A 25,134-nucleotide genomic window follows, 5' to 3' on the forward strand; every position below is an offset into this window, starting at 1 on the left:
TTCTGAGGGCATTGTTTGTTCACTAAAAATGAACACAAGTATTTGAAATAAAACAATGCAGTTTCAGAAAAGTATATAGTGATACATAATGAATGAATTTCCAAAATATTACAAGCAGATGTTTGAATGACCGTCCATGTTACTTTTAGACTCTTATTGCATATTAAGGCAGAATTTTGCTGGATTCTTATCCATACCTATTTATGACCTTGCCACAATGTTATCAAAGGTTTCTGAGCCCTGAACCAGCAATATCATAGTAACCTAACTCATCTATCCGACTTGCCTGAGGAGGTAGCAGTGTCATCTAAAATGCAAGATTGTGAGACCGAACGAATTTTTCATTTTCCAATCCTCCTGTTACCAATTAGAAGGGCAATCATATTATATGTAGATAACCTAATTGAATGGGTGGTACAGGAAAATTAAGGGCCATGAAAAGAACAACATTTTTCTATATTGTTACTTCAGTCATTTTTTCACAAATTTCTGCTGAGGAAGGCAAACTTTAGGTCACATTTTCTGCACTATGGGGCATATTTACTATCCCCTGCGCCTCCTTGCGCCACAATAGCGTCATTTTTTATGCTAATGTGGCGTTAAGGAGGCAATTTTCTCCTCGCCATATTTACAAAGTGGGGCAATTGCCCCACTTTGTAAACATTTGCACCACATTCCCATTCAGAGAGGCCCAAGAAAATGGAGCAGTGAAATGTACTTGATTTCACTGCGCCATTTGTGGCGTCATTTTTAATGTCTGCTCAGGACAGGTGTTAAAATGACATACACATAATCTCATATAGGCCTCCCTGTACTTTGTTGGACCAGCGTTAAAATATTTGACACTAGTGCAGAAAAGAGCCACAATAGCACCAAAAATATTGACACTACTGTGGTATGGTGTGCCATTGTGCGCCATATTGTAAATAGAGCGAACCCATGGTGCTGTTAGGGAGATACAGAGGGAAGAGCAAGAAAAGTGGCATATCAATACTGATGCACCACTTTCTTGCAAATATGTCCCTATGTGTTTTAGCAGAACCAACCAAAAATAGGTTAAGGAAGACACTAAAATTATGAATTATTTAAAGTTTTATGATATTACTCTGAGAAATAAACCCCATAGCTTTTTACCAATGTATTTTGCCATTTGTTTTAAAGTTAACTACATTGCTTTTTTATGTTCGGTGGGTCTGGATTAGCCTTGTGTGTCACTGAAGTCCATTTTAGAGCACATTAAAAAAATCTGCGAGAGTTCTAATTAGAAGCAGCCTGGGTGAAGTAGATACAGAACAGTGGAACTGGACCCGAAAGTAGACATTTCAAGTTGTAGAATTTGTCTAAAAATGAAAAGAAGGCCGAGGTAACATATGTTGAGTTTTACATATGTAAATAATTAACGCTTAATCAAGAAAAACCTTTAAGCAGTCATGGTTCATTACCATATACATACTATACGTCAGCGACACAATGGCCACCCACGCGCCTGTATTAGGCCTTTCTCGCTTTCGCTGCCTCGCGCTCTGGCTTCCGCTTTGTTATTTTCTCATAATGCACTCATGTATAAGTTAATAATGCGAACAGTAGGAAAATAAAGAGTTTTCTAGAAAAAAATCAAGGGAAAAAGAAACCGAATGAATGAGGGCAATTGGGGTCGCCCGGTCTCATTGGCGCTGGAGGGACGGTACCCCAGGTTTTTACCGTATCGCTTATTACACAATTTATGACAAATGAAAAGTGATTCTGTCGTTCATTGTGCGGCGGCAGCCAACTGAACGTGCACGTGGAGTTCATTTCACGTTTAAACACAATCTTAATTATAGACAGAGTGAAATGGACAAGCTATCCGCTTCCCTAAATTGCATTCTAACAGATGACTTCATTTCCTATCACATTCTACAGGAGATAGATTTGGGGGAAAGCCGTGTTCAGCATGAAGCCCGCTTCGCCCACCTGACTGTAATTATGATAGGATTTCAGCAAACTGTATGACAACAAGTGTTCCCTGCGAGACGGCGATCATTGTTTGTTGCGTGTTCCATATTCATTGTGAGATACAGAAGGCGCTCCAGGGAGAGAAAATGTATATGGAAATGATACTATGTCTGAGCTAGCGCCGCTGCCACATACTAACATATACCTCACAGCAAAAAGGTGCCACTTATTGTCTGGGTGCAAATGGGATTCCGGAGCTTCCTCCAAAAAAGGCCTGAGGGGATTTCAACCAATATCGAGATGTGATTTTTAATGCCAGTAACAACAGCAAGACAAAGCATACCGAGGCAAGCCCCGATACAAGAAGGCTGTCTTCATAGAGTATCAAACAGAGGCACTATAACATAGATCATGTATGAAGCACGCACTGCAAACTCAAAAATAATTTTAGTCGCTCAGCAGTCACAGTTTCAGAAGCATAAAATACTCAGCCAACAAAATTCTGAAGTGTGACCTTCGTCAACAGACCTCTATATACAGTGTACATGCATTTCACACTGGGATGGCCATAAGAACATGTCAGTCCACACGCACAAAAATAAACTAGAATGTAGAGTACTGTAAAGAATGCAAGCAGAGGTGCCAGCCTTTGTGACCAGTAGTTAGGTTGAGTATTATCCATAACATTTTGTTCAAGAGGCCAAATTATTCCATTATATTATTTCATAATGTAACTTGTTTGTGTTTCTAAAGCAAATTCCATATTGCCTAACAAGGATAATGGAAAGACCTATAGCATAGACTAATTACAAGAAGTACAAAAACTGTGGAATAGAAACAAATTAATAATAATAATAATAATAATAATAATAATAATAATAATAATAATAATAATAATAATAATAATAATACAAACACCATTAATTATGTAGACTAAACGTAATGATCCTAATATTAACTTGTTGGGTAAAACCTGCCAACAGGAGCTCAACTTGCAAATTATGGACGCAGCCTTGACACCTGAAGAAATTGCACATCAAAAACTGACTGTGTAGTGCTAGTTTTCACCAAGTGCTATGTAACACCACATTACATGTGGTATAAGTGCTATTCTGTTCCACTTTTTTTTCTGTACCCACTTTTGCTTTGCAGCAGCACAAAATAGTGTCATATTTGATAGGTGTGGGCACAGTAACTATAGTCATTCACTAAATGCAGGAGTGAGAAACGCTAGAAATCCAATAATGCACTTTCACCACGATTTCCTATAAACTTCCTCACACAGGGAAGTACAAGGACATTCTTAGCTCAAACTAGTCTTTTGTGATTCTTTTGGATACTGTATGTAAGGGAATGCCCAAAGGGAAATTCCTTTAAAAGAATGCCGACCCCTTCACCCACACTTGTTGGCATCGTTTATCAAAGGGATCACTCCGCCTGTTGTGAAGTGGGGAGAAGATATGTTTATTAGTACTAGCTTTCTACCACATGAAGAAAACATAATGCCAGGGCTTTAAGACCCTCTTTGCCTATTCCCCAAAGAGCAATATGTTTCTGCCTTCGTTTTCAATGTTCTCTCGTCGTAGGCTGCATAGTGCGAGAGTAGTATATTGTCATAAGATGAAGTCGGATAAAGCTTGTGAAAAAATCCTATGCAGAGAGTCAAAGACAGCATTAACTTTCACTGACTATTTCACTAGAGCTCAATTACACATTTTGACAAAAAGCTGATTCTAATTAATCTCTCTGGGCCTTTACATCTTAGCCACCTTCCCACTCACCCCTAACATATGTACACACGAGGCACACAGTGTAACCCTGGAATACCTGGTTTCAATATTAGACTCACAAAGCTTTTCTTTGCCAATTGAACCCACAGTCAAGTCAGGGGTGTGTTAAGGATGTCGGACTGTGAATTGGAGATTACACGATTTATTTTTTGTGTGCAAAAAAGTGAAAATGTGCTACGTCCAGTTGATATAATGCACAAATTAGTATTAAGTCTATCTTGCCTATTTTGTCATTGGTAACTTTGCTCGGTGCCTAGTTAGGCATTCAACTATCCCACTGCGATTGTGGCCTGTCTAAACGCATTCGCAAAGATATTTCCATGTGGAAGATAGCAGTGTTTTATTTTCAACTCCAGCGTGATAACCATGAGACCAGGAGATCCCACGAGAGTTGGCAGCCATCTTGACTGGTCCGTTTTTTTAAATCACACCTCCCTGTTCAAATCACTGGCTTACTGTGTAGCCAGTGCAAAGGATCTACATGTTGTTTCTTCTGAGTGATCTTTATATTTCCTTGCTTCTAGTGACGGATCAGCCTCGGGAGGATCTCTGGTTTTGCTTGCATCATCTATTTAGCTCCTTGAATCCAGAAAGAAAAAATAAGAAAATTGACCTCTTCAGATACCTGTTTTGCTCCTATTGTCAGTGTAAACATGCATTATACAGAGTACTTAAGCACAACTTTGGACTATTGTATGTCATTCTAAGAGATAAATACAAAAACTGGATGTATTTTCAAGAAACCCCAATTTTAACACATGAATTCCTTATTTCTGGAAAACTGTGAATGAGCATAGGGTTTGTCTGAAAAAAACTGAGTTTGTTTAAAAAACATAATCTCTCGTTGCTGAGTAAAGAGTTTTGGATCTGACCTTTAAATCGTGTCAAAGAAAAATAAGCACCTAAAGAGTAATAAATAATTTGACTTTAGCTGTTGTTTACTAATGTCAAATTCCTCTTTTCACTACCAAATAGCAAGATAGGTACTTAAAACATTCAAATTCCTGGTTGTGGTTAGCTAATATTTTGTTTGTAAAAAAAATTCGATCTACATTGTTCGTCTTGGAGATTCTTATCTGGCCTTCAAGAACCTTCTTCCACTGAGAAGAAGTGACATCATCCTGTTCCCATTTGTCTTCAATATGAGTATCGGTATAGAAATTCATTCTCAACCACCCTTTTCCCAGCGCAGTTGCCATAACCACCCATGATTCATATCAGTGCACGTTGATTTCAACAGACTGTGAGACTGGAAGAGCTATGTTGCTTCTGCAACAGGTCTAGATACACAATGTTAGTAGACTTTCCCCACTCATTCATGCAATCAGAGGGAAAATGAGGAGGAAAAAATGTGCCAAAGAAGTGGGTAGCAATACGTGCACCCCATTGCCAGAAGAAAATGCTTAGGCAGGGCGCAGAGGGAGGCTTGGTAGCTGTTGCGTTCATTAAGTAAGTATTATGCAGTATTACCAACTTGTAAAATCTGCTGTGGTGTTCTCGCGCCGGGGAACATCAGATGCGTCAACAGCGGGCCAGTAGTCATCAGGGGGAGTGGTACCCCACTAGAGCATACTGCTCCACCGGACTCGTGATGAGGGTCCTTAACGGATTCCTTCGCTTAGCCGTGATTTACAATAACACCTGAACATATGTTAATAAAGATTTACTGTATATGGGCTGTACCCCACATGAGCAAGTCGCTGCTTGTGTGTAAGACATTTTCGGGCTGCATACCGTATGATGAGTAAGAGTACTCACCACGTCATCAAACGTCTTTATTTTGCTGCCTGCAATTTTCATTGAATAGCTATTCAATTATATAAAAACAGACAAGTTCAATTGAGCAAAAAATAAAACAGAGGTTAAAAAAAATCGTAAATTCTTCAGCAGAATTTGCAAATGATTGATGTGATGGCTAAAAACTCTATTAAATAATAAGAACTATAGAACAGTTTGCAAAGCGAGGACAATTTCTACTAACAATAGACTTGGTGGTCCTGAGAAGCAACAACCAAAAGTAAATGTTAACTTAACAAGTATACGATTCTTTTTTTCCATTTCTAAACGTTTTGCTTTTTAAAAAAATGTGAAAGAGAATGTGCATGGCCTCAGACATGCCAATAGAACTAATCCCTTTAAAAATGTATTTTATGAATATTTGCACTCTTTCTAGATAGAAGAATTGAGCTGTTTGGGGCAGCAGCACTGCTTACATGAATTTAGAAAAACATGATGAAAATAATTAAAACTATAATACAGAAATTAGCTGCTTGCAAGTATCTGTTTAGATACAAGTGAAACTAGTTTGCCCTTCTGAAGACTTCACTCCCTCTGCATCAAGGTCTGGGTGAAATGTTAATTATGCTGGCAAACTTTCCCTAATGTCTGAATTTTGCATTATGTGAAATTCACAATATTTCTACAAATCATGTATCAACAAATTGTGTTTAATTTGCAGCATATGGAGACTCGCTCATGAGAGAAACATCTCCTGAGAGACAAGTTATGCTCAAATCACACTTTTTTCAGTATCTCACAAGAATTTTACACAAATTGGGGCTCATATGAAAAAGGTTCATGTGAGATGTTTGCAACACACATTTCACTTTAATGGAGTAATTTGTCTGCAACATTTTAACAGGTGGAAGATAGGACCATAATTCATGTGTGAGTTTACTATGTACTTTTATATTACTTATTCATTTTGTGATACTTAGCTGAAAAAAGTTGTAGCTTCAAAGTGTAACTAACAAAGGACACCGTTTGGAATTAGACCGTTTAGGTTTACCTGTGATGACTAAAATGGTGCAAAACCCAGTTGACAAGGGTCAGAGCCAGCAGGCTGTTGAGAACTGGAGGCTGAAGCATTTACCACAATTTGCAGATTTCACAAAAAGTTGTTTGCGGCTTAAATGGATGAAAATAATACTGGCAGAACATATGTAGTGTTATTTGCCTTTTTGCCAGAAAATCATGATTCCTGTATTATATAATCCTATTGGCCCCGACAATGGTAAAGCTTTACAAAGTGGTTGGGAGCTGTTATTACGAAGATGGAATATATGAATGTGTGCGCGTGTATATATATATATATATATATACACACACACATACATGGCAGTGAAAATAAATGTGATGTTAGCAAATAACTCACAAATCCATGATCAAGGTTACGCGTTGGAGAGAATATTATACTATTTCAATAAATCAGATTTGAGCATCTATGGGTGTCTGAGTGATCCTGCGGCTGAGGAGGAAATACATTTGTATGTGTGTGCATATATATATATATATATATATATTTATATATATGTCCTCCTCAGCCGAAGGATGCATGTCTCTCTCTCTCTCTCTATATATATATATATATATATATGAGAAACATGCAATTCTGTGCTTAATGCATAATTATGGATTTGCTGCATTTGCCACATAATTTCCAAATTGAACACAAAATGCTGCTTCCAGCTGAAAAGCAACAAAATAAGACTGCTGGAGCATGTGCTGCAAATTTTGGCTTTTTATTGTATAATTTAGATAATCTTGCCACATAAATTGGTACTCCATGCTGTGACCTCCATCTTTAAAGTGCACAGATTTAAGAATGAGTGGCATATTTTGTAATAAATTATTTTTGCGCACAGATATATTTCTTCAGGTTTCAAATGTCCAAATATGCAGGGCATCCTACAAGCCAGGTACTAAAGTCTGTATCTCATTCTACTAATAAAGTGTAATTATGACATCACTACTTGCAAACAGGAGGAAACTTACTGTTCTACTATAATAATATATTACAGTTCAATGGTTCATGCCCCAATATCTGCTGCCAGCAGACATGGTGAAACCTAACTCCCTAACTACATCTAACTGCATTAGTCACTTATGTAATTAACCGTAAGACCAGCCTTTCAGGTTCTTCTTTTATCTTAGTCTGAAAATAAATGTTTAGTAGCTTAAACAGAGATATGTACTGTGGTATGCTTATTTCCTGAACAGTTGAAGTTTACACCAAGAGAGCAGGAATCTAACTGCATGTTTCTAGCCTCTGCAAGTACAAGCTGATCTAGAACTAAATATATCACAGTGGTTCAAATTCTTCAAATTGATTTGTTACATATTAAAAAGTGTACATTGCTGTGTTTAATACAACAGCCCAGCCACTACATGCATTCAACAAATTTGCAACTGGGGACTCTCTTACAACAGAAAGAGTAACAAAGGACTGATTGAATGGGCTGTTGAGAGGTTGTAATGGTGGGAATATCTATTATAAGAAATAAATGCCCCTACCGAAGGTACAAGTGATATTGCAAAGGATGGCATCTTATGGCTGAACTTCACCTTCGGATTCATACTTGTGTTTGTACATGGAGACTGTTGGTGTAATGTACAATAGGAGTATTTTACGCCATATATAGCAGTCTGTGTTTTCAAAAGGATCGCCCCAGTATGATCGTTTATACAAGATATGTGCCTGAATGACTAAGTTGTCGATTGAAGAACAAGAAAACATGTTTTCTAGTCTGGAATGCCCCACCTGACCACATATGTATTGAACAAATAATGTAATCCCTAGGTGCATCATTGAAGGACTGTGCAATTCAATTGAGTAACACAAAATGATGGGGCCCACCTTCTTAGTATGAAGGAAGGCCCGGCTACCACATCTCACAGATGTTTATTGGCTTTGGGCTGAAAGGGGACCTTCTGAAGGTTTGAGGGGCCCATGAAGGGTTGAGGGCCCCCCTGAGACACAGAGGCCTGTGTTACTCCCCTGGTAGAATCGGCGAAATGCCATGCATAAAATTAGAAAAAACATTATGAAAAAGGATACCAGCACAAACAAGAGTAGGAATGAGAATGTGTTACCTTTGTCACTGTATATAACTTGCGTTTATCAAAAAAGGGCCATCGGCTGCACAGTCTCACATAGTGCTAGCAGCAACACGACCACACATTTCTCCCACAAGACACTGTTCTGTTTATTGAATAGCAATTGGTGGTCTATTCCATGTGTGAATGCACACCCTTGACCTATGTATTGTATGTTTTACAACACTTTGCGGAAAGCCTAGCAAGAACGGCTATGTAAATGAATAGCGCTATTTCATAAAGCATTAAATTAGCTTGAAAGATTTACTGCTTCTTGAAATGTTATATCTGCTGCAGAGCTATACACACTCGTAAAAAATTTATGAAGGAAAACAATTACATTTATTAGCACAGTGCTTCGTGCTCCCTCTTCTCCTGGAGCAGAGCTGTTTGAGTAAACCTTGGGGTGCTGTAAAGTACAACGCATAGCACAGTGTGTGTGCCGTGAGACGTCAACTCATTGGCTTATAAACGAGCCTGAAGGGCTATGTAATTTACACACACACACACGCGAACAGCTAATGGTAATAACAGTGTACTATGTCTATCTACATGCGAGTTAGCATTAGGATGCTGGGGTGTGTAGGCTTGATGGCGACTTCTGCATCCTGGAGACATCTGCCCAGTGCGGATTATTCATGGCGCCAACTCACCAAAGTCACGCGAAACTGCTTACAGACGCCATGCTTTTCCTACTCCACATTGCTGGTTTTACCTAACTCGAACATGCTGAAAGACTGAGCTGGCCCTGTTGGTACTCAAGTCGGAGACCCATAGCTTGTGCACAATTCTCTGCAGCGGCACAGCACTCCGCTAACACATTTTAACACATCTAACGTGGAGCAGAGGGTTCGATTTCATTCATCATTCACAAAAATAATGGGGCCGGAGGCAGAATCAAGAAGAGAATTGAAAGGGCCGATGCAGTGAAGTGGTCCGCTCCGGCAGGGGAATGTTTAAAGGTCTCCTTTGCACTCCACCCAGAACAAGAAACACAGTCAGCTCCAGCTCACAAACAATTACTGACTGAGCAAACCTGTGAGAAGGGTTGGACACGTTCCACCACCAGGGAAGGACACTTAGCTTCACGTGCTCTTTCTGAGTCAGAGCTTTTGGATATATTTGAAAACAGCTAGAACACATTTCCCTCAATTATGATGCTCTCCACACACAACAAATAAATCAACTTGACTATGCAGCCACCTTACTTACAGAGCTAAGCACAGGCCCTTGGATACACCTCGATCATAGCACCTAAGCAGATGAAAATGAAAATCGAACAAAAGAAATTGAGTGAGAAGCAGGGGTTCTTTGTTCTCTGAGTGAGCCTCTTGTGATGCCAGCAAACCTGGTCTGGCATATGGTTTTCAAGCAACAGGCATTAGACTTAGATCAGTCACTTTCCAGAAAAGTACCGGCTATAGTAGGCACAATCTGAGCAACGGACCGGAAGAGGAGTGGATGACAGATCTATAAAATGGGTCTATAAAGCACCGTGGCGCGTACTCTTGCATTGTGTACGTATTAGCAGTATTAGCCGGAGGCCTTAGAGGCCATTAAACATGTATCGAATGTACAAACATATTTTCGCTGCTGATGAAAGCATCGCGCAGTACCAGTGACAAAATCATTGAAATATAATGATCGCTTACAATTTGCAAAATAGGAATCCAGACAAATACCGATATTTAAAATATTTTAACAGGTGTTCGTAGCATTACATTATTGCAACAGCAACGACTTTTTGTCCAACTGTAAATGAAAAATATTGCAAATAAAAATGCACATTCGCGCATCGCCTCTTAAAGCAAGGATTTTTCGTACAGGCGCATAAAAAAGACATTTTACAGTAGTTTTTCCCATTTAAATGATGTGCTATCACGATTGCTCCATCTTTTATCTCCAAAATAGTTTGGGCCCCGTTAATGTGTGCATGTGCTTCCTTCTTATCAGCCTCCTAGCAGCATTTGTGATTCACAACATCCATGGAAGTGATAATAAACTCCTTCGCGATACTAACAAACATGGGGGCTTCCCAGTTATTTACTAGGCAAATGCACTGCTATCCCGGGCTGGGGAGCAGGGGAGAATCAAGATGGTGTTGATTGATAAATTGACAGGTTAATTTACAAGTGGATAATAGGAGTTAGACCCAGAGGGAAGACAGCGCAGCCTGTGTTCTAGTTTGGTCACAGCGCCATCTGTCTTGCATCTGAGCTTCTGCAGGAGCAAAGGAACAAACAGACTGTTAACTTTCTACTTCTATCACGCAGAGCAAATTGCGACGCGCTCAGTTTACGTGCATGGCCACAGTGGCCTTGCTTTATGAATTTTTCGACTCGGTCTCGAAGTTTTCGATCCGCACGCGTAAAAATTGTTTTGAACGTCCTTTACAAGCAAAAAGTACGATTTTCGTGCTCATTAATGGGTTACGTCCGTAACAAGAATCCTACAGGCTTCATGTTGTATTCATTTTCAAACTGCGCACGTACACAAAAATACACTGTATGTAAAAAATCCGTTTCTTACAATGTTTTTCGTCATAAAAATGCATTCGAGCATTAAGATTCCTTTTCCTGCAAGCGCCCTCTGTTAATGCCATATTTGTATACATTTCCCCGGTATGTTCTTCAGCTGTGATTTAGATGAGCAGGCAAGTGCTCGGTGTTGGCTTAAGCAGCTTGAACACAGCACGTGCATAGCATACCTATGTAGTTATGCACTAAACGCATTGTTAGTACCACTATTGCTGTATTATATACTCAGGTGCGTTTCAACCTTGTGTGGGATACTCTGCTTAAGCTTTGCTAATATTTCGCACAGAACCGGTAGATTTTCACCGGGAGAAAATTGAGCTAAATAAGTTATACGTGTTTCTGCCCTTATCTAAAAAAAGTGGCAAAGAGTTTAATGGTCTGTAGAACGTGATTAGTCTGCATTAAGCGAATAAAGAACAGTTCCGTCTTGCATTACCATTGCTGGGTACCTAATGAGGAACACCGCAAGCCAATGGTGACTTCAGCTGTTTCCTTCTCCCTGTGTGCCCTACTGCCCTTTGAGACCCGCCTCATGTCTCGAACCATGCGCTTGTGCGAAGCGGATGCCTTGGCTGGCGTCAACTGGGTGGAATCATGGGAAGGTTTTTTTTTTAACTAAAAGCGGTGCTTAATTTGTTAACAAAAACATTAAGTGCAAACACCCAATGGCTTTTTTAGAGGCCTAGTTCTGGATCTGCTGAATGTCAGGGCTTTTAAATACTGAGATAGTCTAGTCCTCATTACAGGTCTCTGCACCTCCTGTCTCTTTATCACACTCGTGAAGGTTCTTTTTCAATCCTGCTTCCTCTGTATGTCACAGTTTTCCTTTCTTTCTCCCGGATTTCTGTATCCCTTTTGTGCCTTTTTTTTCCTGCTCTTGGTCAAACTCTGATGGGGTCCTCAAAAGTGCCCACCTCTGACAACCACTGGTGCAAAATAAGCACTGGCTCAAACAATTGTCCACATGGTAGTAAAGGGAACTGCTTGTTGTGAGTCTCTTCCCTTCATTATTTTTTATCCGTTCTCTGCTCGCTGTGATTTTTTAACCTAAAAATACGTTATGTAATCCCTACTTTTTAAAGCACGTTTTACATAGTCTGTGTATCAACAGATATGCCAGCACATTGACAAATAGTGCTAGTGTATGGAATGCAGCGCGCTTTTGGAATGCAATAGGATCTGTGGCCTTGATTCAGCTATTGTAGGTTGTTCTAGGGTTCAAACCCACCTGTATCAAGCACAGCCTGCCTCAAACATCAGATGAGCATACTGAATTGCTTTGAAATTATATGATGTATACCACTGTGTCCAGCCTTCTAAAACTATTCTGGGTCACTGTGAGAGAGATTGTACAGGGCTGAACCTTAGCTCTGACATTTCTTGCAGTCGACCAGTAGTTCTGTAAACTAGAGGAGCTATCACTCAGCCTGGATGACTATGTACAATACATCAACTGTGTTGACACACTTCCAAAGGTGTCCTCTGCTAGGACCACAAATGCATTACCCTTGGAAGCCCGGGGTGACTAAATCTGGGGGGAGGGAAGCACCCCCCCCATACCCCGCAGCGGACGCCCATTAAAGAGAAAGTGATTTTTTCTGTTTTAGATTCGTAGATGACCCTAGAAGTGGCTCGCTGTAGACAAAGGGCGAACATCAAATAGCTAATGTAGTAGATGGAGACTTAGGGTCGACAGTTGCTCCTCATGAGTCTTGAAAGATTTACAGGGTGATACAAACTACTGTGGTGTAGAAAGCAACCACAGATTGGAGTCCAAATGGGGAGCTTTATTCCAGCACCCAGGAATCCTTACCTCAGGACCCCTGGATGAGCGTAACTGTTAGTCCCATTGCCAGTTTTAAGGCTGAGCAACTAGGGTTTGCTGGCCTGCGCTTGAGTGCCAAATGTGTAGTGAACCCCAAAATGCACTGCACCAATGCAGTATTGTTGTAGTTCTAGTGGATTAAACAGGTAGGTAGCCAGCATAGGTCTTATCATTGAGGCCACTGTCATGACTGGCCAGGCCCTTTGCATCACAACCCAAACCCAGAGACACTGTAGAGACGCAGGGCTCACAGGGAACAATACCAAATGCTGCTGCAGGAGGTGAGGGCACATGAGCAGTGCAGGAGCATATCAAAGGACAGGAAGCACATTGCCACAAAATATTAGCACCTTGCATTGCTCTTCACTTTCCACACCTCTTTATGTGCTCATCATAGTTTGAAGTTTCATTTTCCAGCTCTAGCAAGATTTTGACTTCTCGCAAGATCGGAAACTGTTTGGATGCAGCCAGCTATACAAGCCACACCCCCTGCCAATACTCCTTTAAAAAAAAACAAAAAAATATTCATTATTGCAAAGATGACAAACAACAAAAGAGCCCACAAAATGGGAAAAACAGAATTATCACAGTATATAGTCCCATAACAATATTCAAGTGACCAGGACCTAGCTCAAAACCACCAGTGATAATCGTAACTAGAGTTCAGCGCCATGTCCCTCCAACACGTCCGGTTGAAACCCCAGCTGCAGACGCGTTAAACATTAATAAGCACAAATCCAGGGACAAGAGCAGTAGAACCAGACATTTGTGGGGTTAAAGAACATCCATAACAAGCAGAGAGAAAAGAGAAAAGAACGAACAGAAAAAGGAGGAAGGAGAGCAGAACACCCAACCAGCCACTCATAGCAGCCATAAAGCATGACAATAGCGACAGCAACCAGAACGCCATGTGCGTGGCCAACCAGCATTCATGTCTACAAACTCACTGCAAGGACTCCAAAAAGGAACGCAGCAGAGCCCATATATCCTTTGGCCGGGAAACCTCAGGGACCAGCTCCCAGAAAATCATCAATTGTTCTTTGCAGAACGAAGCATTGCACAGCCAATCAGATCCGCGGAGAGCCCATCCACGACAACGGCACATCGCGACCCTACGCTTAGCTAGTAGTAGCAGCAGGCCCACCAATCTCCTGTGGGCCAGCGACCCCTCATCAACATATCCAAGCAGCACTAATTTAGGAGAAAAAGGCAGTTCCATGCCAGTCATCTCCTCAATCATATACATTACCTCCATCCAGTAAGTATGAACACCCGCACAGTGCCACGCAAGATGCAGAAAATCAGCATCCGGAGCGCAGCACCGTTTACAGCTCGCGTCCGTGCGCAGGCCCATAGCATATAAACCTGGTAGAGTATAATATAGGTGATGCAGGAATTTGAAATGTATAAGCCGCAGCCTATAGTTAGGTGACAAAACCCTCATATGTGCACAGCATTTCCGCCACACATCCTCAGAGATGGTCTCACCAACATCCGCCTCCCAGCGAGTCCTTGCAGACATCTCAGCTCCACCCGGCTGATCTTGCAAACAATTATAAAGTTTAGTAATGAGCTTGCGCGGCGACTGCGCCTGGCACAGCACCTCCAGAGCCCGGCATATCAGTGGGGTCTCAGGGAGGCCTGGAAAGCACGCATGCAGCATCGCGCAGACACACAGTACGTATAACCGATGCAACACAGTATCACGTCCATCCTCTAGCTCAGCCTCCGGGGAAACCAACCGCCCATCCTCAAACCAGTCACCTAATTTGGTTAGGTTTGAGTCACTGAGGAAGTCGCGCAAGCTCACATCGCGAAACATCCTCTCATCTGCGACATCAAGCACCGACATCGAGGGAGCAAAGGGCTCGCTCACACCAGAATGGCACAATAGGGCGGTCCAAGCTCTAGCAGTGCATTCCACAGTGTCCACACCACAAACCTGTGTCGGGAGGGGTTCCCGAGGACTCTAGACAGGCCATCGGGCCACATCGCATCGCTCTCAGGTGCAAGATGTTGTAAATATCGAACAGGGTGTTGCCAATGGTTCGCAAAATGGACCTGAGCACAGTGATAATAGGGCTCCAAATCAGGGGCGGCAAGGCCACCCAACTGAAAGGGTAACGTCAGCTTCTCCCAGGCGATTCTGGGCTGCCCTCCCGCCCAAACCTGCTATATCAGAGCAGATCGAAGGCACTGCAAAAAGCTTGTAGTGAGAATGAGAGAAAGATTCACAAATAGGTACAAGAATTTAGGCAGCACCACCATTTTACCAATCGCAATGGGTCCTATAAGCGAAAGCGTCAGCGAACGCCACGCCTCAACCTTATCCTCCAGCCACGTAATAGCCCTGCCGTAATTGGCCAGCCAAAGTGTCTCCACATCTCGACTCAGCCAAACTCCCAGATAGTGTACTGGACCAGCCATCCATCCAATCGGATACTGGGATGGGAAACTCGCTGCTCCCACAGAAAGGGGCATCACTACCGACTTAGACCAATTAATCGCGGTACCAGAGAAAGTGCCAAATCGCACTATCTCATCCAGGAGCACATCAAGATTTTTCTGCGGCTCACATACATACAGCACAATATCATCTGCGTACATGGATATTAAGATGAGCTGCCCCCTCTTGTTGTGATGCTGTCTCAGACATGTTGCGAGTGGTTCCAACGCAACAGCAAATAGCAGCGGAGAGAGAGGGCACCCCTGACGAGTCCCCCGAGCCACCCGAAAGGGGCCAGAGATATTCATATTTAACCACAGTCTAGCAGTGGGTTCAGAATACAGCAGCCAGATCAGTTGCACAAAATGCACACTCATTCCCACTCTAGCAAGCAGCGCAAACATGTACTCCCATGCCAGCGAGTCAAAAGCCTTTGTGGCACCCAAAAACACTGCCGCCACATCTTCCTCGGCTTCGATCATACTTGTGACCGCGAAGTACGTGCACAGATTATGAGACATAGATCTACCAGGCACACACCCGGACTGGTCCGGCAGTACTAACTTCGGGAGCAGCGGAGGTAACCTTGCTGCTATCATCTTAGCCAAGATTTTATTATCTGCGTTAATCATAGAGAGCGGGCGATAGGAGTCCCAGGAATGCAGATCCTTGCCTGGTTTGAGAATCATAACAATCAAAGCCTTGCGGAGAGAGGCAGGGAGAGCCCCAGTCTCCATAGACTCCGCGTAAACCTCCAAGAGGTGAGGAGCCAGAATGTCAGAGTATTCCTTATAAAATGCTGGAGTCAATCCATCCAAGCCAGGGGACTTGTCTCCATGCAGACTGCGAATCGTCGCTTTAACCTCATCGACGGAGAAGGGAGCATCAAGATAAGACCTGTGTGCATCATCAAACCAGAGTAAGGAAATCTCAGAAAAGTAATCCTGTGCAACCCTATTCCAGCCCGGAAGGCTCTGCATATAGATCCACAAAGAATTTGGTAAAAACCTGCATGATACCATCCGTCCCCACCACAAGTTCACCCTCTTGCTGCCTATTTCAGTAATATAATTGCTAGCCCAAGGCTTGCGCAATATGTTTGCCAGCATGCGCCCAGCCCTTAGTCCCTCACCATATCGCCTCGCCCTGGTGTATTTTCCCAAAAAACAAATCTCCCGAAGAGAGGCCTCCTCGTACAGAGATACAGCATCTCATAAAGCCGCAAGCATAGCACCCGACCAGTCCGCCACCAGGTGCCGCTCCAGATCCGCTATTTGTTCCTCAAAGTCAGCCAATTCCCGGATCAGCAACTTTAATATGCCATGTTGTTTCGTGAGGCATATGCCATGGATCACCACCTTAAAGGCCTCCCATAAAGTGCCCGCTGAACTCACGGACCCACAATTCTCAGCAAAATAATGAGTAATGGCCTCACAGACCTCCTCTCGAAATGCACCGTCCCGCAGCGCCCCATGAGGCAAATGCCACAGATATGTACGCCCAGGTCCACCCGGCACCGCCAGTACTAATTTGACCGGCGAGTGTTCCGACAAGGTACGCACCATGTGTTCCACCAAATGCGCCCAGAGCTCCACATCTCTCAAGCCCAGCCAACGATCAATACGGGACCAACTATTGTGAGCATAGTTAACACACGTACCCTCCCTTGCAACCGCATGCTTAGCCCTCCATATATCCACCAAATCTCCCTCGGCCATCACAGATGACAGAGCATTAGCAGCAGCAACGTGCTGCACCCTGGCTAGGCTCTCACAATCTGCCACTGGATCCAAAATCACGTTAAAATCCCCACCCCAGATCACAGCACCACTGCCCAGCGACTCAACCAAGCGCCATACTTCGCGGAAGAATTCAGGGTCATCAGTATTAGGGCCGTAGACCGAGACTAGTTTGCAAGCTCTATCTAGCAACGTGCCACGTATTAAGACATATCGGCCGTTTGGATCCACTGCAGCCCCTTTAATATCAGAATTGCCACTCCCCGTGCATAGCGCAAGAACACCGCACAGTGACAATCCAGCCAGCCTTCAGCAGATTCTGCGTAGCTGCCAGCAAATGAGTTTCCTGTAACTTTACATAAGCTGATATAAGCTGCACCTTATGCCCGTCATTCAAGCCATGCACATTCCAGGTAAGACAACGTACTGAGGTCACACTTCCCAGCACCATCGCATCTTCCTAGCAAGAGTATAGCACATCCACAGCGACCCACCCTGCCCGCCAACCCCATTCAAGGGGAGAAAAGAAAAGAGACTTAGAATGAAGAGAAGACCAAAACGAGAACAGACCCATCCCTCACCCACGTAGACTCCCCAGTTGGGTCAGAGCAAGTAGTCCACCCCCATGAACAACATTAACCTCATTCAGAACAAATATCATGTATTAAGAACTCATCCAAGGGGCGAGTGCTAAGCCATCCATCCCACTACCCCGAACGGGACAGGAGGAGGAGGGCAAAGGGCCAACAGGAAGCCGAACAGCAGAGCGGCCAATAGGGCGGTACCACAGTCACTGTGTCCCCCAGCAACCACAGAAAGGTAACCCCAATCATCAACATCCTCTCCCATTTAGTCATTATCACATAAGGCTGCACGCTCAGCTCCGGGGGCATCCGGGTCCACCGCTGACTACCTCTTAGGTACTGTTTTGGCGAACTTGGCCGCTAGTTTCAGGTCTGTAAAAAAGAGCAGTTTACCCCCATGTTGCACCCTCAGTATTGCAGGGTAAATAAGAAAGAATCTAGCGTCTGTCTGGCTCAAAGTGTGTTTAATTGCCAGAAAAGCTCTACGTGCAGCCTTCACACTGGGGGTGGAGGCCGGAGAAATGTTCAGCTCTGTGTTCTTGTAAATCACAGACCTCCGCTCCCTCGGAGCCTAAGAACAGTATTTCTATCACGATAATTCAACAAATGAACAATGATGGGACACAGCGGAGTGCCAGGAGGGGGCCGAGGTCCGAAAGACCTATGAGCCCGCTCCACGACCAACATCCAGGAGAGCTCTCCGGGGAAGAGGTCAGAAAGCATGCCCTCCACAAAGTCTTCCATTCTACCCATATCTGTGTTCTCTGGGAGACCAACTATTCGGATATTATTGTGGCGCGACCTGGCCTCTGAATCCTCATTTTTGTTGCGTATAACTTCTAGTACGTGCTCCATTCGGAGCAATTGTTCCCGTTCACCATTACCTTGATCCTCCACCTCTGAGGTGCGCATTTCCAGGTGATCAAACCGAGAGTTATGATCATCCACCCTGGCCTTGATTCGATCCAGCTGCACAGTTAGATGGTCTGGCTTAGCATCAATGCCTGCAAGGCTATTCTTAAGATTGAGGAACATAGCCTTGACCGAGGTATCCGGAACCCCTTCCTCGACAGGCTCTTTCCTGGACTGAGGGGCAGAATTGACACTCCTCTTTTTTCCACCTTCGAAGGTAAGCTTGGCCTGTTTCTGCTGTGTCTTGCCCATGTTCAAGCTGCTGCCTGAGCACAAGTGAAGCACAAACTCCCGACCACCGATCAAAAAGACAGCTGGCCAGAACATTTAGCACCGAAAACTGCTCCGGACGCCTCTAGGATGATGCGACCTAGCCCTTCAGGCCTCCAGGCACCCACCGCAAACACTCCGGACGCTCCTGCCAGGCAGACTCGAGCCCAGCCCGTAGATCTCAGCCAATGGTAGCTCAAATGAGTCCAGAATTGGGGCAACCCCACAGGGGCCGCCGGAGACCCAAGATCCAGGGAGTTCTCCCACCGGCAACTTTAAATGGCCGCGCCGCGCGGTCCCCCCCCGGGAAAGGCCAACAATCAGGGGGAAGTAGGGCAGAAACCAATCCTCACCGCCTCCCGGCATCACAAATGGTCCCCCGGTTCGATCCGACCGGCAAGGGACCCCCCCAAAAGGCAGGGCCCGGGAAGCGGCACCAGACAGCAGCGAGCCCGCCGAGTCCCCCGTTCACAAGGGAGATCCACCGGCAGCCCCTCAGCACCTCCAGCGGCTCAATGAAGTGCCCAGCCAGCAGTCGACTTCAGCGCAGCCAGTCCGGCATCATACCTGGGAAGCACTGGCCCACTGTCTTCTCTCCACCAGGGCTCCCCCAGTAGGCCGGCCCAGGATCCTGCTCCCCCGCTCGGCCCAGGTGGCCTGCCGGACCCGAGCCACTGGAGATACCTGCGTCCCAATAGGGGAAGAGGCCACGACCCGATCCGACCGCCGATCAGGCCTCAGAGAGGAGAGCCCCACGCTCCCCCCATCGCCAGGCGCCACAGCTGGCAGTGCCGGTGCGCCCTCGGGCCCACCGGCAAGAGGGAAGAGGCCCGGTGAGGCAGGACCCCAAGCTCCACAGGCCGCGCCCAAATGGAAAGGCCCGTCTCCCGAGAGTCGGGGGAATCAGCGGCAGTCGGCCCCAGTAGCTCCAACCGCAGATGTCACCAGCTGCACATAGGTCTCCAAGGGGCCTCTGAGTTAAATTTATATCTTGTTGGCCGCTCCGACAGGATAAATGTACAAATTAGGCCCCAAGCCCAGCAAAGCCTCACAACATGGCGACCATCTTGCTGGCAGACCTAGCCACGCCCCCCACCCTGCCAATACTCCTTGCCTGTTATTGAGCTTACCTGAATATGCGGTCAACACTTTGAGAATCGCTTCTTCAGCTTCCAGCGACACCCGTTATCCTGACGCCCGACTCTTCTAAAGACCAGATCCTTCCTAACATGACTTGGAAAATAAAAAATGGACCAGCAGACTACCGTTCCTGCAATAAAGATAACGTGCAAGTCTAAACTTGCTATTCTTGGGGGTGTGCGGGGGCTCTTGTACATCAGATTTCTTTTGGTGCACATTAATGTTGGTCCAATTCTTCTTAGCCTTCATGATCTTACGAAAATCCTGGGAAGAAGAACAAAGATAGCTACTTGGGCATTGTGCACAGCACAGTATGATTCAAAAGTGTATTTACAAACTGAAAACCTAATACTGTATCTCAGTATATCCGAGGACTTGTAAACAGTGCACTATGATTTAACATTATGTAGTAGACCTTAATCTTATGACTAGTAGTAGACCTGTCAGCCTTCCCCCAAGCTTTTGCTTTTTCCCTACATTTGTGTTGAAATTTCTTTGTTGGACTTGGGAATATGTGCACTTTATCACTGCTAACCAGTGCTAAAGTGCTTGTGCTCACTCCTGTAAACAAGATAAAATTGGCTTACACTAAATAGGCATTTCTATTTTACTTACATGTTCCCTGAAGAGTGGTATACCATATACCAATGGCCTGTAAATTAAGTGCTACTAGTGGGCCTGCAGCATTTAGTGTGCCACCCATTTAGTTAGCCCCTTAAAGTATTGTCCAGGACTGCCATTGTAGCCTGAATGCACTTTTAAACTACCAGTTCGACTTGGCAATGTAACACCCTCGCAAAACCTTAAATCCCCCTTTTATTTCATATAAGTCACCTCTAAAGTAGGCCCTAGGTGCTTCTAAATTTGTTTTCCAGTTCTGTGAAGTCTACCTGTCCCATGGGATAATATTGGGTTTTCTTGTTACATTTGATATGTGCTAACTTTTGATTGGGAACAGGTGAACATTTCATGATCGTATCTATGAAATTGTGATTAAAAATCCTCCTTAATGGTAAAGTTCAGTTTTAAATTATAATTCTGAAAATTCCACTTTTTGAAAGTTGGCATTTTACTGTCCTTGTTATTTGGTGTCTGCAGCATGTCCTAGGACACCACACTGGGTGTAGTTAGTAGTTGGACTTTGTTTATTCCTCCCAGAGAGCCACACAATAGAGGGATTAAGAGCCAGATGTACAAAGGTTTTTTGAGGTCAATTACTGCCTGATTCTCAGAATTGATCTGTTTTAGACCGCAAAAAAGCATAAACAAATGTACAAAAGGCAAAATGCGCTTTGGTAACTTGTTACCACATCACAATTTGCATAGCAATTTCGTATTTGGAAGGGGCATGTTTAGAGGGTTCCTTCCAAATACTGATTCCCAGTAATATGTATTATTATTTTGACGCCAAATTCTGGTCACAAACCATTAATACTTTACAATTAATTGAAAAGTAGTGGTAACCCACTCGCAAACAGGAAGGGTCCCTGAGGGACCCATTCCCCTTTGAGAATGTTAAAAAAAAATTTTTTTAAGACTAGGCGGTGGTTCATCGGACTACTGCCTACTCTAAATAAATTAAAGCTACACTTTTCATTTTTCTTTTTTAAATGCATCTCATTATCCTTTAAAGAAAATGGGTTGCATTAAAAAAATTATTGATTGATGTAAAAAGCAATCACAGATATTGTGGTCATGCTGTCTTCCCTAATGGGTTGCAAATAGTTACCTACCTCATTAATTTTGATGAGGTAGGTTGATTTGCAACCTACTAGGAATTGCTAAATGAATAAAACTATCATACATTCAGAATAGCGATTACCAAATAGCAGTTCGGAAAAAATCGCTATTTGTAAATAACTGTCCTATCGGTATGCCCATCTGGCCCTAGCTGTGCTGAATGGGCCATCAACTGACAGGATGGGAACAGTTTGGTACTGCCCCACTTGCAACTGAATAGTCTGTGCTTTACCTTAACACAAAGGACCTGTCACCACTGCATTGTCCATCCTGCAACCAGCTTGGAACCCGGGCAGGGAAGTCAGGAAATTCCAAGCACTTCAAAGGAGAACTTCTAGAAACTTCTCATACTTTAAAGAAGGTGCCAGCTATTAAAAAAAAGGACAGTCAGACCCAATCTTCAGTTAACATTGTGGACTTGCGAAGGACTCTTAGAGGACTGCCTGCTGCTATCAACTGCTGTGTACTCGACAAGACTGCTTTACCTACCTGGAATGACTGCCTTGCAGCGTGGAGCCTGCCATGATCTCTCAGAGGCCTGCCCTGCTGCTTGAGCCCTGCTTCATCCCTTGAACCAAGGACTACCTGAGTGACCTCAAGAGCTAGTTTGCTGACCTCCTGATCAGAGCCTCAGGGTCATAAAAGGCTGCAGCCATTTTAAACCCACATTTGGACCCAGTCTGAGTGAGTGCCGAACCCCCAAGTGGTTGCCTTCCAGTCCTGGATCCTTAGTTGAGTGTAAAATGTGCCCAGATAGCCAAAATCCCAAATGTGAGACTTAGACATTTCATTGCTAAAAGACTACTTTGAGCACCAAAGTAAGATCGGGATGAACCTGCTTGTCTATCTGCCCAAGAAGCAGCACTGGTCGGTCTAACTTTGCGGTAGCTCTCGCTACCTCCTTCTCCGCAGCAGCAAATCCTATTCAGTGGTTCCTCAGTGAAGGGTATCCAGCCTCCTGGAACAAACTGCCTTGTTAGACTCAATGGGCAAGATATTTGCTAAAAGTATCCTAACGCAATTGACTGAGTGGGTAGAGGAAAATGATATTCTTCCGGTGGAACAGGCAGGCTTTAGAAAGGCCCATAATACCTTGGATAACATCTTAATAATGCAAACAATAACTGACAAATATGACCAGACTGGGGGGGAGTAGTGTATGCAGGGTTTATTGACTACTCCACCGCATTTGATAGGGTGGATAGGAAGATCTTGTGGAGGAAACTTCCGGAGCTAGGGGTTCCCATTGCCTGTTGCGATTAGTGATAGCCCTGCGTTCTTCAACTTGGTGTAAAATCCTGATGGGTGGTAGCAGGGCTTCTCTTCAAAATTTTTAACCAAAAATGGCCTGAAGCAGGGCTGTTTTTTGGCTCCACTCCTATTTTCTCTATACATTTATGACCTCCCCAAAATCTTTAGGAGCGTGAATGCTTACGTCCCTGCGGTGGGTGGCCGACCAATTGCCTGCCTATAATACGCGGATAGTATAGTTGTCTGATCTCACCCCGAAGGGCCTAAATCAACATCTGGCCGCTCTAAATTTTTACTGTGTGAAGCACCACTTGAGAATTAATACATCTAAGTCTCAGGTCGTATGCTTCACAGGGAAAAATACCAATAGGAAAACTTGTTCCTCCTGGTTTTTGGGTCAACTTAAGTTGGAGCGGGTAGATACATATCGGTTTCTGGGAATAATCTTTTCAGCCACGATAAATGATCAAGATTACATTCGTAATAATATTAGTAAGGCTCTCTCACATGCTCAAGGCTTAGTGGCTTTTTTCAATACAAATGGTAAACACAATTTTTCACATTTATTGTCTGCCTATCAGGTTAAGATCCCAGCTACTCTTCTGTAAACAATAGAATGCATAAATATCGACAAATGCGACTTTCTTGATAAGACAGAAGGCCAGATCCTAAGACGCATGGCTTCCTGCAATAACTCAGCCTCGGGGGCAGTTCGAAGGCTTGAATTTGGCATCAAGTGATCCGGAGGATACATTGCCTCATATACAGATATACAGTGAGGAATGTACACTGAGAAACCTGACTTTTAATGACATTTTTAATAATTTGAGAGGAAAATCCAGGTTTTTTAGAAAGTTTACTCATACTTTTCAGCTTTTAGAGTTGGACTCAGGACTCATTACTTTGACTCCCCTTATAATCCTAAAAAGAATCTTGAAGGAGGTGACATGGTCCAAAGAATTTTCGATGGACCTTGAGTCGTGCCGCCCTAAAAGAGGACTGGAGAATTTAATCAAGTCAGTATCTATGAAAGTGCTTCAAACTTACCTGACTTGGAATCTTCAACACTGTGTGAGGCGATTTTTTATACTGATTAGACTTGAAAGAGTACCTTTCGTGATTAGATCACCTCTTGGGCCATTGTGTGGAAATTAAATATTGCAGGGATTACAAAGGTCTTTTATAGTTTTTACAGGGGCTTTGAGGGAGGAGGGGCCTTTCGATTGCCCATGAATTTTTATGCAGTCCCGTTTATAAAGAGAGATTTTCCAGAAGAAGGAAGGGAGGGGCATGACCCTCAGTTTCGCTGAGCGGGGACTCTTAGAATATAAGAATCTGTGTTGGTAGTAGGAGGATAAATTCACGTTATATCAAGATTAGATATTGCCATTTATTGATAGTCCTTGTAATTTGTGAAATATTTTGGAATGAATTGATGGTTTGGAGTTTTATTCATTTTTAGAAAATGTATTGAATTATTATGTATCTATATTGTCTTGTATCATTATACATGTGGATCTCTTTGGAGTTCCAAATCATGATAATAAAATAAATTGAAATAGAAAAATTGCCTTTAAGTTAAACGTGACTGCTTTTGTGCCATGCTACCAAAGGGTTAGGAACAGGTTAATTTAGTGATTTTTGTTGTTTAACATGACATGGATTGTGGCTATTGCTTGACAAGTGTCAACCCACATTCAACCAGCAATCTAATTTCTCACAGCTAGCACATTGTGAAGTAACAACACCTCCAATGAACAAGCACCAGATAGTTTGGCAAAAAACGTCTGAGTGACCATACATACACACATGCCACAAAGCTGACTGTCAATGCTTGAATACCTATGAGATACTAAGAAATGTAGTTCTTTCTTGGAGGTCAACCTTCTGAGAAAATCCCAACATATACTTCAGGTATTTGCAGTAGGAAATCTGGAGCGGGAGGAGAGTAGTGGAAGCAGGGTTTCCCCAGTTACTTAAAAGTAATTCTCGTTCCCCTTTTTACATCTCAGAAGCCCATTCTAATAATCTACGGATCACTGTTGGAAAGAGGGAATTGAGTGGTAATCTTGTCTTGTCTGGTCATTGGG

This window comes from Pleurodeles waltl, chromosome 3_1 (assembly GCF_031143425.1).
Source record: "Pleurodeles waltl isolate 20211129_DDA chromosome 3_1, aPleWal1.hap1.20221129, whole genome shotgun sequence".
NCBI lineage: Eukaryota > Metazoa > Chordata > Amphibia > Caudata > Salamandridae > Pleurodeles > Pleurodeles waltl.